Source organism: Miscanthus floridulus, unplaced genomic scaffold (assembly GCF_019320115.1).
Source record: "Miscanthus floridulus cultivar M001 unplaced genomic scaffold, ASM1932011v1 fs_616_1_2, whole genome shotgun sequence".
NCBI classification, from domain to species: Eukaryota; Viridiplantae; Streptophyta; class Magnoliopsida; order Poales; family Poaceae; genus Miscanthus; species Miscanthus floridulus.
Window position 1 is genome coordinate 1 of NW_027097018.1, and position 13,283 is coordinate 13,283.

At 44.1% G+C, this 13,283-nt stretch overlaps 1 pseudogene; it reads left to right on the forward strand.

Annotated features, from left to right (window-relative positions):
• The first annotated feature begins 6,095 nt into the window (after window positions 1-6,095).
• On the forward strand, window positions 6,096-11,835 carry LOC136532423 (protein PHOSPHATE STARVATION RESPONSE 1-like; annotated as a pseudogene).
• Window positions 11,836-13,283: the final 1,448 nt, after the last annotated feature.

Genomic DNA, 13,283 nt, shown 5'->3' on the forward strand with positions numbered 1-13,283 from the left:
GGTGGCGATGTCTAGGAGTTCCTTGGTAGTCTGCGGGCCCCTGCGTCCTAGCTTGTGGACCAGGGATTCGCAGGTTGTTCCGGACAGAAAGGCTCCTATCACGTCGGCGTTGGCGACGTTAGGGAGCTCAGTTGCACTGCCGAGAGAAGCGCCGAATGTACCCGCGAAGGGTTTCATCGGCCTTCTGGCGGCAGTTCTTGAGGTCCCATGGGTTTCCAGGGCGTTTGTACGTGCCCTGGAAGTTGCCCACGAAGATCTCCGTCAGATCCGCCCAACTCTAATAGTATTGGACGGTAGGTGCTCCAGCCATGCTCGCGTCGAATCGGCCAAGAACAGCGGGAGATTGCGAATAATGAAATTGTCATCACTCGCCCCACCGGCCTGACATGCAAGCCGATAGTCTTCGAGCCAAAGCCCGGGATTTGTTTCGCCAGAATATTTAGGGATGTTGGTAGGCGGTCGATACCTTAGGGGGAACGCGGCGTTGAGGATGTGTCGACCGAAGGCCTGAGGACCTGGCAGGCCGGGGCTCGGGCTTCGGTCTTCGTTGCTGTCGTAGCAGTCCGCCACGTCGGGGATGGTAGCCACGGCGTGCTGCTTCTCCGTCGTCGCCATGGGCGCGTTTCCGAGCGTTGATGATGTTGCGTACGTCGCGGCCATGGCCGAGGCGTTGATGTACTGGGACAGGCGGAGGGCTGCCTGCCGGCTGGCGGTGTTTGGTGAACGGACGCGTCCCTGGTGGGACGTACTGAGGGCGAGCGCTGGCTGGTGTCGGGTTCGCGTCGTCGAGACAACGAACTTTCCGCCTGCTGCGCCACCGCACGCTCAAGCAACGTGCGAATCTCTCTATGGGCCCAGCGATCTTCGGCTGTCGCGGCCTCCGGAAGGCCATGCAGCAAGGCGGTTGCTGCGGCGATGTTCTGGCTGGCTCGGGCAAAGTGAGGAAGGGTCCCATCGTCGGTGAGGATCCTTTGGTGTACGGTGTAGGCTGTGGTGCGCGTGCGCCCCCCGTCTTTGCGGCGCTCAATCTCGCGATTGATGTCCGCGTACTCCCGGACAAGCCCTTGCCTGGCCTCATCGATCTCTTACTGACGGGCCCTCAGCTGCTCCATCCTTAGGCGAGATGGGGCTGCCGTCTCTTCCCCGGATCCGCCGTCAGGGTTGTTCGTAGGGGTGACCTCTTCCCTAGAGACACTTTCGACGTGACCCTCGGGGGTCTGCGTCATGAAGCATTCCCGGGAAGGGTGGTGGCTCCCCCTACTGGAATCCGAGCTGGAGAACGATCCTGGCTCCTCGTTGAGGAGCCCATAGAGGGTCTCCATATCATGCTCAATCACCCCCACGAACTCGATGTCCGTGGGTGACTGAACCACACGTAGTGCCAGAGGGTGGCCAACGGTCGCCGCAGCATTGCGGAGACCGAACGGAAACGCTGTCGGGGCGCTCCGTACTGGGACCTTCCGGACATAGAGTGACGTTGTGCGTGACCTCCCTTGATGACTGGGGTCCAAGGGAGTTGCCCGGTGGGCCCTCAAGCCTAAGACGGCTGAGGTCGATGGAAGGGAGAGACGGGGCGGCTGTGTGAGTGAGCGCCAGCTCTCCTCCTAGTGTGATGATGAAATCTAGGTCGCCGAAACGCACGTGTGCGCCCGGGGCCCAGCTGATCGCGTGGGTGGCCATCCGAGGCCTTTTCTGGAATGCGCAAAAGGCCCCTACCTGGCGCGCCAACTGTCGGTGTTTCGTACGAGCACCGACAAGTAAATTTATAGTAATGCGCGTTGGGCTCGGATGGTGCGCTAAAGGACACAAGATTTATACTGGTTCGGGCCGAATGTCCCTATGTCCAGTTTGTTGCTGCTCGTGTTATTAGCACCTGTAAACGGTCTGTAGTAAGGGGTACAAACGATCGAGAGAGGGACTGGTCCCAAGTCTCTGATGGAAGGGTCGAAAGGAGGTCAAGAGCTTCGTAGCCGCTTGACTGTGTGTATGTGTCTGTTCTTGTATTGTTTGGTCTCAGGTTCCCCTTTGATGGGAGAAGCACATCCCCTTTTATAGATGAAGGGGCTAGCTTTACAAGGATGAGGGCTTTGCCTAATCTTGTGGCTCACGTCTACCCGGCTTCCTTTTTTATCCTGATGAGTGTGAAGGAAGATAAGTGCCTACAATACTGTCGATGTCTCTGTAGAATGTCAGGTTGACTATAGAACGCTGCCCTGCGCAGGGTATGGGCTGTAGTATAGTGGTTTTGACTTATTAGCCTCTCCCGGCCTTGCTTCCGCACGCCTTCTGGTTTCAGTGAGTCTTTGTCGGAGGGACGAGGGGTCGGGGTCCGGCGTAACGCCGTGGTCAAGGCCTTCTGACTTGGCGGACCTGAGGGGTCAGGGAAGCGGGCGTCGCTCCCTCGGGTCCATAGCGTGGTGACAGGAATATCCGTCGTTTGTGGAGATAGCAAATCCTTCTCTGGAGCGTAGTGGTTGTCGTATATCTTCGTCGGGTTCCGTGTCCTAGGGCTGAAGGCGGCGCCTACAACTCTACAGGGCGAGGAGCACGCACCTGTACAACCTTTCGGGCTCTGCGGCGCCCGGAAGGGTCTAAAGCACATGTCTCGTCATCCCCTGGCAGTACTTTTCCTGCCAGGGCGCTAGGGTATGGTCCTTGGAGCCATGGTTGACCCGAACATCTTGTCTCGCCTTGTACCTATCATCTTGAGGGAACAGGGAAAAGTTGTCAGGTAAGATGAATCCAGTCTTTAGATGTGGAGCAGGGTGAGGCTTATTCCTTGCCATCGGGCGAAACGGAGACCAATCCCTATCTCTTGGGCGAGACCGACCCTTCCCCTCCGGGGTCGGGCGAGGCGGAATCTATCCCTCAGCCCTCGGGCGAGACCGAGCCCGCCCTAAAGGCGTCGGGCGAGACGGAGATTAGCCCTGAGTCCCTCGGGCAAGGCAGAGCTACCTAAAGGCGTCGGGCGAGACGGAGTCTATCCCTCGGCCCTCGGGCGAGACCGAGCCCGCCCCAAAGGCGTCGGGCGAGATGGAGACTAACCCTGAGCCCTCGAGCGAGGCAGAGCTATTTCTAAAGGTGTCGGGTGAGGCGGAACCAAACTCCTATTATTCGAACGAAGGATGAAACGGTGCTCTTATGTGTCCAGAAGTTTTTAACGTTCGGTGGTTATTGGTTCCACCTTCTGGGGTACCCCGGTATTAGGTCCCCGACAGATTGGTTACAGCTTCCAGGTCAATAATCTATTCACAACTCACACATTGAACGCATCTTGACTTGACACAAGTGCTTTTGTGGACTAATGTGTATTTTTGTAGCGGATAATCACATTGGTTTGAAACAAGATTGGTCCCTGGTGTCTTGCCCTTGAAGACGTGTGATAAAGTATGGTATAAAGGATATTTGTGAATAGTCAGGATTCTATAGGATGAATGTAAGTTGTTTGGTGTTTTGAGACATTCAATGTACAATGTATCATGACTTTTGTGCATGTGCTTTGTTAAGAAACTTTAGATTTTGCCTCAACACAAATATTGAGCAATTACATGACAAATTATACTTTTCCAAACCATGAAACTAGATTTTTTTTTGGATTTTTGCAGTTAATTTTGAGGCTAATCAAGTTAACCTAGGACTCGAATACAGCGGTATGAAAAAAAACTATTATTTCAAAAGTGTAAGAGGTATGATGATGCACGCAAAACCATTATTCTCCTAAATGCTAATTAGTAAGAGTTGGCGAGTTGCTGTTTACTCATTATTCGGGCAAAACAACTGTTAAAACTGGATAACAACCGATTAAATGAAAATGGCATACCACTGTGTAGCATTTTAATGGTGCATAAACGGGTTAAACGGTCGTTTAGGTGAGTAGCGAGCAAAACGGATCATGCTTATTTTATAACATCTACTTGAAAAATTCAAAGAACTTTTTAGATATACGTAGGTCCTTTATTCTAGATCGACAAAAAAACTAAAAAAATCAAAACACCTAACAACTAAGAACCATCGGACGAAAATATGTATCACGCCATAGGTGGTGGTATGACTCACCTACTTAGTCATGTCGTCTACTTTGGTGTGATTCAGTTAGCCAGAGGCATTAGCGATGGCGCGACTCAATATCATGCCACTTTAATGATTTAGGACCTGTTTGGATTCCATGATCTAAAGTTTAACCACTAAATTTAAAACTCTCTTAACTCTTGAGGCTTCAAATTGGTGGTTGAAGAGCATCTCCGAGAGTCTCTCCTAGATCCACTCTCTAATTATTATTTGAAGAGTTATTTGAATAAAAAATGTTCTCTACATCTACTATCCTTCAACAGGTTCTTTATATCTTATGCACACTTTAGAGAACTAATTTCCATCTCCGTCTTTTTAACTCGCGAGAAATATGGAATAGAAGTTTAAGAAGAGACGGTGGTGGAGCGTGCAGAGAAAACAAGCAGGGGCATCATAACTGGTAGCAGCTATCTGACGGAGCATACTAGGCTCTTCTACCATTTTGTGTTTGTTCTGTGCAGGCTGCAGCCTAGGCTTTCTACTTTTCATACGCTTCATAGCTTCCAGAAAAAACTTTTCACAGAGCAATATAGTGAGAATAGTACTATATGCAGTAATAAAAACATGCAAGTAAGGGGGGCAAGAGCCCAGGTTAGCCTCTACGAGGCTCCGCCCGTGGTTGGAGACTTTTTATTCCCACCTATCTCTATTTCTATCAGTTAGGATATATATAAGGAGACTATTAGGGTTTCTCTAAAGTTTAGCAAACCTCACAAAAAAATAATTAATTTATTGGATCACACAAGTTAGCTAAAATGGTCCTCAATTTTAGTCAACTAAACTTTAAACCATAAGATCCAAACATGATCTTATATAGTTTATATAAAAAGTGTTCTACGTACCTATCTGTTTAGTGGCTCTGGATCAGGTGGAAACCATGTTCCTGTGCAAACTTTGGAAACTATCGATCTAGACCACGGGCTGCGCATCCGATGGCTAGAGATGGAGGTGGGGCTTTTTTGCACTTAAACGCCCGCCCCCAGCACTGCTAATCATGTTGTTTAAGTGCAAAAAAGCCCCACCTCCATCTCTAGCCATCGGATGCGCAGCCCGTGGTCTAGATCGATAGTTTCCAAAGTTTGCACAGGAACATGATTTCCACCTGATCCAGAGCCCTGTTTAGTTAGCCATACGTGCTCTATTTCAAATATTAGTTTTTTAGCTAAAGTAAAGAAAATACCCGATCTGAATAAATTAGCTCGCAGGAATGTTCTTAACATTAATAAGAGGGGCTTCAGAGTTCTATAGGAATATCTTCCTAGAACCATAGATTTTTCCAACTCGTCAAAAAGTATTGGGAGAAATAAATAAGACCACTTCCAACAATTTTCAACAATTTATACTCCTAAAATATAGAAGATAATTTTACTTCAGGAATTCTATACTATTTTTAAATTATACTAACCACTTTTATATATTCTTTCTCTCTTATACATTTGCATTAGGAACCTTTTCTTATCCTTTATTCTTTTCCACGTCCTTCTGATATATGCGAAGATTGGGAGGTGGGATTGGAAACTCTTATAGATGAGTTTTTTTTATTCTTGTCAAAAATCTCCGTTTGGATCCCTTCATTTTGGAGGAATTAAAATCTACATAATGGATTAGACTATTTGTCCTGGAATTTAACATTCCATAACATTCTCAAGCTAAAAAATAAGCCTATCTTAAATTCATAGGGTAGAAGATGGAAATAGATTCTATAGATCACTATGCTATAATTCTATTCTTCAACTTATAGCACACTCTTCAACTTACTTTTCTATAATAGAAATGCAACATATAAGTATGTCCCTTATATGCCTAACAATAAATATACAAATATATTCCATATATAATTATATTAGCTTAATTAATCTATGTCTAAATTGTAATTATTAGAATGAATTCAATTCGGATTTAAACATGCTCTAGATTTTTTTAACGGGAGACTTTATTAAAACTCTTGGAGATGCTCATTGTCATTGGCATATTTTTCACAAGCCATCCAAGCCGTCTAAAGTCCAAACGCACCACAACGGCAACGGCAAGAGGTTACACACGGCCACGGCGATGCTGCATGGGCCTATCCGCAAAAACCTCCACCCTAGTACCCCACCATGGTCCAGACTCGAGACTCCAGAGAGAGAGAGGTGCGCCTCCCCGTGAGCCGGGCAACTGGAACTGGTGGGCGTCGTCCTCTTTGCGCAGCACAGGTTCTCGCCTCCCCCTCCCGGCAGCTTCTCTTTCCACCACCGCGATCGGCGGCAAAAGGCGATCGTCCCACCCAGAATTTTTCCCCTTCCCACGCACCTTTCTTTTCCCTCTTCCCACGCCTACCAGCCCTATCATCGCGCCGGTCGCGGCGGCCTGCCGGCCTCCTCGCACCCTCCCAGGTACACTCCACACGCCCCCTCCCCCACCGCGCCCCGTCCAATCCAGTACAATCCGGCCCGTCTCGATTGCCCGACGCCGCCAAGTCCGTGTGGCCGTGTGGGGTGCGATCGGCTCGCTGGGGCGATCCCGATTGGAGTCGTGGACTCGTCGGACCAGATGCAACAGGAGTGGAGGGGTTACCTAGGGTTTTTGATCGCGACTGGGGATGCGGGTCGGGGACTTAGCTCCGTGCGAGTTTGGTGGGGGGAGAGTGCACGTGGTTAGGGATTGTGATGGTGTGAATGTGTGATCGCGGTACCGAAAGCGATGTCAGACTGGGTGGGGTAGGATTAATCGGGGGTCATTTCAGGTCAATTATTAGGTGCTGTACTGTGATATCTTCAATCATGCTGCGGACCTGCCATATCGTGTCCTTGACTGGTGGAATATCTTGCTTGCCCCCAAGGGTTTTTAATCTTAATCCAGCAATCAGGGTCTTGTACTAGTCCTGTGAATTGATTGCACATGTATATATTTCCTTGTTCTGTTTAGCACTCGATCCGCAATTCATAGACTCAGGTGGACCCGCGTGTCATTCACTCAGTGGCCAATTTCCAATTGTATCGTCTTACAGATTATCTGTACTGCATAATAATTTCGTAATATTAAATACCACACTAATTTGGATTTGTGATGATAAGATAGTAATTAGATAAAAAATGCTACTGCCTTCTTTCTTAGCAGTAAGAGAGCTCCTGTTATGAATAGGGATATTGCTGGAAGGAGGACGGCATAGAATTTTGTTGTGGGAGGTAGTAGGATGTGGCTCTAGACCTCAGTGTGGCTTAGGGCCAGTTTGGTAGAGGTCTCCTTCCTGATCATTGAGCTTCACTTTTGATTCTCTGATGGAGTGATTCTGGTGGGGAGCAGGTGAGAAATGATTCTAGATTGATTCTAATGGTGATTGAATGGGGAGCTATGGAGAGCGGGTTTTTTAGCTCTTAGCTCGTAGTGTAAATGGAGAAGTGATTCTCGTCAGCTCCCACCAGAATCCAGCTGCATTTGAACTATTTTGTAGGGCTCTTAAGAATCCGCTCTAAAGAAGCTAGGAGCGGAGCTGTACCAAGGTGCCATGGTGCTGTGGTCAGTCACTGCACCCAGGAGACTGGGAAGGAGGAAGGGGACAATAGATTCAATCTCTGCTTGGCTTCTAAAAGTACTGTTCTTGGGTTAGCAATGACACCGGCCGGGAAATAACAAACCTCCAAACTTAGCCATGAAGCCAAACAACATGCCAACAAGCCAAAGAAATTGCTAAGTAAACTGAGATATTCAAGCATCAGGCCTGTACTTGGCCTGATGGCTCTGACAGTAGGCTTTCACCTAGGAACCTGGCCTACCTCTTTGCGCCTCTCATTGTAGAGACTCCACAGTCCACATGACAGTTGAGGTCAGTGCAACCTTGTCAAGGTATCAGTTATTATGGCATAATGTGCCGGTTTCTAGCTTCTAAGAAAGTATGGATTGAATGATGATACCTTGACCCTGGCAAAAAAATATTTACTGATTCTTATTGCCTCAATTGCAAAGATGTTGAACCCACATTGATCAAAGTATTCCTTGCATATGACAAATCACCAAATGCCATTGACACTAATTATGTTTGCTCAGTTACATTATTTTCACATGACTTCTCAATATTTTACCCTTATTTAATTGAACTTCTCTTCTGTTTGCAGAGTAATGGATTAATGCTTTTATCAAGGTGATGAAAGGTACCAAAAGTGACTTATGGGAAAGAAACAAAGCTTGTTCACTGTTCTTAAAGAGGAGGTTTAATCTGATGCAGTCTCAAAAGAGCAGAGTTTTGGGAGCAATGTCATCCTCTTTGCCTATTCTGCCAAATCCTTTGAAAGGGAGCTTCCCAAGGCCTTGTAACCCCCAGCATATTCCTATGTCGAGGCAGCTGCCTGATGACTCTATGCCCTTGCGTAATGACATACATCAGTCTGCTAGTTTGCACCCAAGAGCTGGTGTTATCGGGGCACCATATTCAGGCTACTCTGCTAGTCCACTTGATTCTGTGTCTAACCATGATAGCCAGTCAATGGTTGCACCCTATATTTCTCAGTCATCCAGTTTTGAAGCTTTCCAGTCTCTATCTGATAATACCCCAGGAACACACACTGAGGCAGCCTGGTTCACATCTTCTATGGATGTTTCACCACTGTACACAGATAATATTGCTGCTCCTGATGATAATAGAATCCAGAGTATACGTCCTGCTATGACATCTGATGAGACTGCTAAACAGAATGATTGGTGGGCAGATATAATGAATGATGATTGGAAAGATATTCTAGACGCAACAGCTACTGATTCACACTCAAAAGTACGCAACTGCAGAACCATAATGAGTAAACTTGTAGCTCCATCTTCTGTTCTGGAAGTTTAGAAATACTCTCTTCTTTATTATGGACATTAGTTTTGATACTAAACCTACTGTTAGGTTTGTGCAAATATTTTATGTATTTTAGTCATTGAAACTGGAGATTTTTTTTTTGCTTTGCACATACTTCTGTGACATACATCTGTAATGAAGGTTCCCGCCTTACCCCTTATGAGAAATTGAGAAGCCCTAATGTTGTGCAAGTAATTTGGTCTAGCTCCAGTTTTTAGTTGTTTAAGATGTCTTATTGAATTGGCGGTGAAGATAGCAGAAGTGATTCCCAACATATTTCATTTGAATAGTGTTATTGTACATGTTAGATTGACCACTGGAGGTACCATGTTAGAATCCTTTAAGAACTTTTCATGTTATTAACGCTAAATGGTTACCGCTGGAAAATTAAAGTGCTGTTGCCTGCATCTCCTCTTTGGTACAATATAGGCACCCAGTTGTCTGTGTTTAAGATAGTCGTAGGCTCGTAGCCCTGTAATTTCTGTGACACTAGCTGTAATGACTTATGTTTCTTTTATGACTGTTACTCCTTTCTGTTATAGGCCATGATTCAAACTTCCAACTCAGCTACATCACCTACCTGCAGTAAACCAGTCAGCTTCATCTCATAGTATGGAGATTTGCCCTGTTGCTAGTCCTCCCAATAGCAGCAATGCTTCAGTTGCTAAACAACGGATGAGATGGACCCCAGAACTCCATGAATGTTTTGTAGATGCTGTAAATCAGCTTGGCGGTAGCGAAAGTATGTCTGCCCTGTTGTCATTTTCCCTCAAATAGTTTAAGTTATGAACCCTATATCACATCATTTAATGCATGTGTTCTTTTCTCTTATTCCTATTCAGAAGCTACTCCCAAGGGCGTGCTAAAGCTTATGAAAGTTGATGGTTTGACTATATATCATGTCAAAAGCCATCTGCAGGTTTGCTGTTTAGCTTTCTAAGTAGTATCCATGCCCAAAGGAGACCTTTTCATTTTCTTATCTGAACTGGTTTGTGTTGCAGAAGTACCAGCTCAGCTCGCTATAAACCAGACCTGTCTGAAGGTATATCTCGCCTGGACTCTTCCCAACCTATCTTCTTTGTGTTGTGGATTACATTTTGCATGGCAAATGTCTAGGGGTCATGAAACTTTCATCTTATTTATTTATTTGTGTCATGATAACCATGTCGTGAGGAATTCTGTGTTGCAGACAGCATGCATACGTGTAGCAATATCAAAATAACTGTGAATTGTTAGTGTTAATATTATACTTTTGTAACTCATTATGCAGGTACATCGGAAAAAAGGACAGCCGCTGAAGAGCTGGTCCTGGACCTGAAAACGTGAGTGAATAATTACCGTATGTAATCCCTAATTTCACTTTCTGGTGTGCTACTTGTCTCATTTGGTGGTAACTGGTATCATGTTGCTGTGTGATACATTGCTTTTACTTTGTATATAGACATAGGGTATATGTAAGTGCATAACAAAATCTATGTATCTCGGAAAGCCAAAACGTCTTATAATTTGGAATGGAGGGAGTATGAAGTTAAAGGAAATTATTCTTTGTACATCTCTTGAAATGATGGCAGAGTATTAAAAGTATCGTCTTTGCCATTTGGATTGCTAGTTACTTGCCAATTTATGCATGTCTAATTGGATGATAGTGGTTTTTAGGAATATGCTTTGCTTTTTGTTCATAGCGATACTAAAGTGTGTCTGAGCATTGTAAGGTTTGCTGCCCTAGAATTGATCTATTTCCGGACTGTTCTCAATTGACACATTTGCATCCATTGATTTGCATTATTTACCATGCATTAAAGAATTTTGAGGGCTATGAATTGCCTACAAGCTGTTTCAAATCTATTCTTGAAGGGCCTTTTTACAATAGCAATGCTTTTACAATTACAATCATGGTCTGAAATTTAACAAGTAATAGATACTCCGAGCATAGATCATTCCCTGAGTGTAGATGCATGTGTCAACACCCTCTTCTAGTTCTGGAATTGTCATGATGCGTATTGAGCCCATTGCATTCACTTCTTTTCTTGCTTCTTTTGAAACAAAAAATCTAATTTTGAGGTTTTCCTATATGTTAAATTGCATCATGCCATCATCTTTGTTGGTTACTTCTTGGAATACTCTTTCATGATATTGGCTATTCTTGTATAGGAGCATGGATCTTACTGAAGCACTGCGCCTTCAGATGGAAGTCCAGAAACGTCTTCATGAACAGCTTGAGGTACTATTTCTAAATTTAGTTGGTGTTGATTCCGTAAGTGCTTTTTCTCTTAACATGATGCAGCATGTGCCCAACATTAATGCCAATGAAGCTCACTTTATCCTAACATGATACATATATTCCTATATTACAGATTCAGAGAAAATTGCAGTTGCGGATTGAAGAGCAAGGAAAGTATCTGCAGATGATGTTTGAAAAGCAGAGTCAATCGAGCACGGAGAAAGTCCAGGATCCATCCTCAAGGGATACAGCGGCAAAACCATCATCTATTCTGAACCAGTCTGCAAACAAGGATAGTGGTGCAACCATGGACCCAAATAGAACAGGAGACAGCGCGAAGACTGCAGAACTGGGAGAACTGGTCATCTGGATTAGGTGTCAAACAGAAACTTGTAGAGATCGAATCTGATACTGAAGGAGCCACAGACGATGGATCTAAGATCTCCCAAGAGAAGCCACGCAAACTGCAAGATAGTTAACATATCGGTTGCACCATCAGATATAGCTGTTCAATCCGTTGCTTGGTCAAAAATTGGTATCATCAGTGTGTGGAATTCTACTATTGATCCGTACGTCTATTGATGAGTTGTACCGCCTTTAGTTAGCTATATATTTATATTTATATATAAAGGATACAAAGGAGGAGGAAAGAGAACCTCCTTGCAGCCGTGTTTATAACACTAGCAATAAGAGCTATCCCCGAAGTGGGGTAAAATAAGGCCTTGCTCTATCTGGATTTCTTTTGTTTGGGTGGGTGGTGAAGTGGTCACCGAGTTAATGTAGATGACCACATGAATTTATCGGAAGCAAGCCAGTGCTTTTCCCTAGCGGCATAGGAACCAAATACTGAAACGCATGAGCATTGTTTGATGTTGCAAACTTTTAGAATTAATTCTACATCGATTTGTTTGGTGTTGTTTGGGACTTTGGGAGACAAGGGACTAAGGGAGTGATAGGGGCCTTGCTTGCCGTGCGGAGCAGATGTAACGACCACGGGCACTTCTTAACTATATGCATGATAATATACCCGCTAATTATTGTACCTAACTATGTCAACAAGCCACCTCATCCATATCAACATACATTTAGTTATCCATGTTAGCATACCAAACAATCCACTAAAATTTTCTAAAATTTATTTTTAATAATTTATCCCTTCATACAAGTAAATATAAGTTGTCTAATTTTATTCTAAATTATTCATGGTCTCTGCAATAACGCATGGGGTATCCTTCTACTTTTTAAAATTTCTCATTTCCACTTCTTCTCATTTTTAAATTGAAAGTCATATATTTATACACAACTTTTATATATAATATTTTTATTAGATAAATTCTAAAATAACTTTCTTTGCCCAACTTTCATGAAAGCGTTGTCGTAGGGAACTTATAAAAATGATTTTACATATGTTTTTTGTCGGCCAACTTATTTAGGAAACTATTTTTAGAACCCCGTTTGTTGCACATCTTTGGACAATTTTGATTCAAATAAGTTTTTAGAAGAAAAAAACCCATCCAACATGTCCTTAGTCACGATTACATTGAGAATATGATCCTTAGTTACGACAACTAAAGTCTATGGCTAAGCACACTCTAGCACAAAGAAGTAATCCTAGTTGTCACCCAAATATTCTTTCATAAACAAACAACTTCTCATTTTTGAATTGAAAGTTATATATTTATACACAACATTTAACCTTTTTATCAGATAAATTCTCCTAATAACTTTCTTCACACAACTTTCATGAGAACATTATCATAGGAAACTTCTACATAGTTTTTCGTTGACCAACTTATTTAGGAAATTATTTTTGGAACCCTGTTTATTGTACAACATCATTGGAAAACTTGATTGAAATAAGTTTCTAGAAAAAGCCATCCAACATGTCCTTAGTCAAGATCACATTAATAATATGGTCCTTAGTTATGACAAGTAACGTTCATGGCTAAGCACACTATAGCACAACAAAGTAATCCTAGTTGTCATAACTAAGTACAAAGAATATGCAGAAAGTGATCCTAATGTCATGAGTGACTTCAAAGACCCGTAAGCTGTTGAGTTTGAACAAAGAAATGGTGCCAATTAGTGCAGTCTATTATTATTATGTTTGTTGTGAGTTGTGCCTCTGCTCAAGCATGCATGACTACATTAGTTGTGCACTTGTGTGTGTCTGGCTCT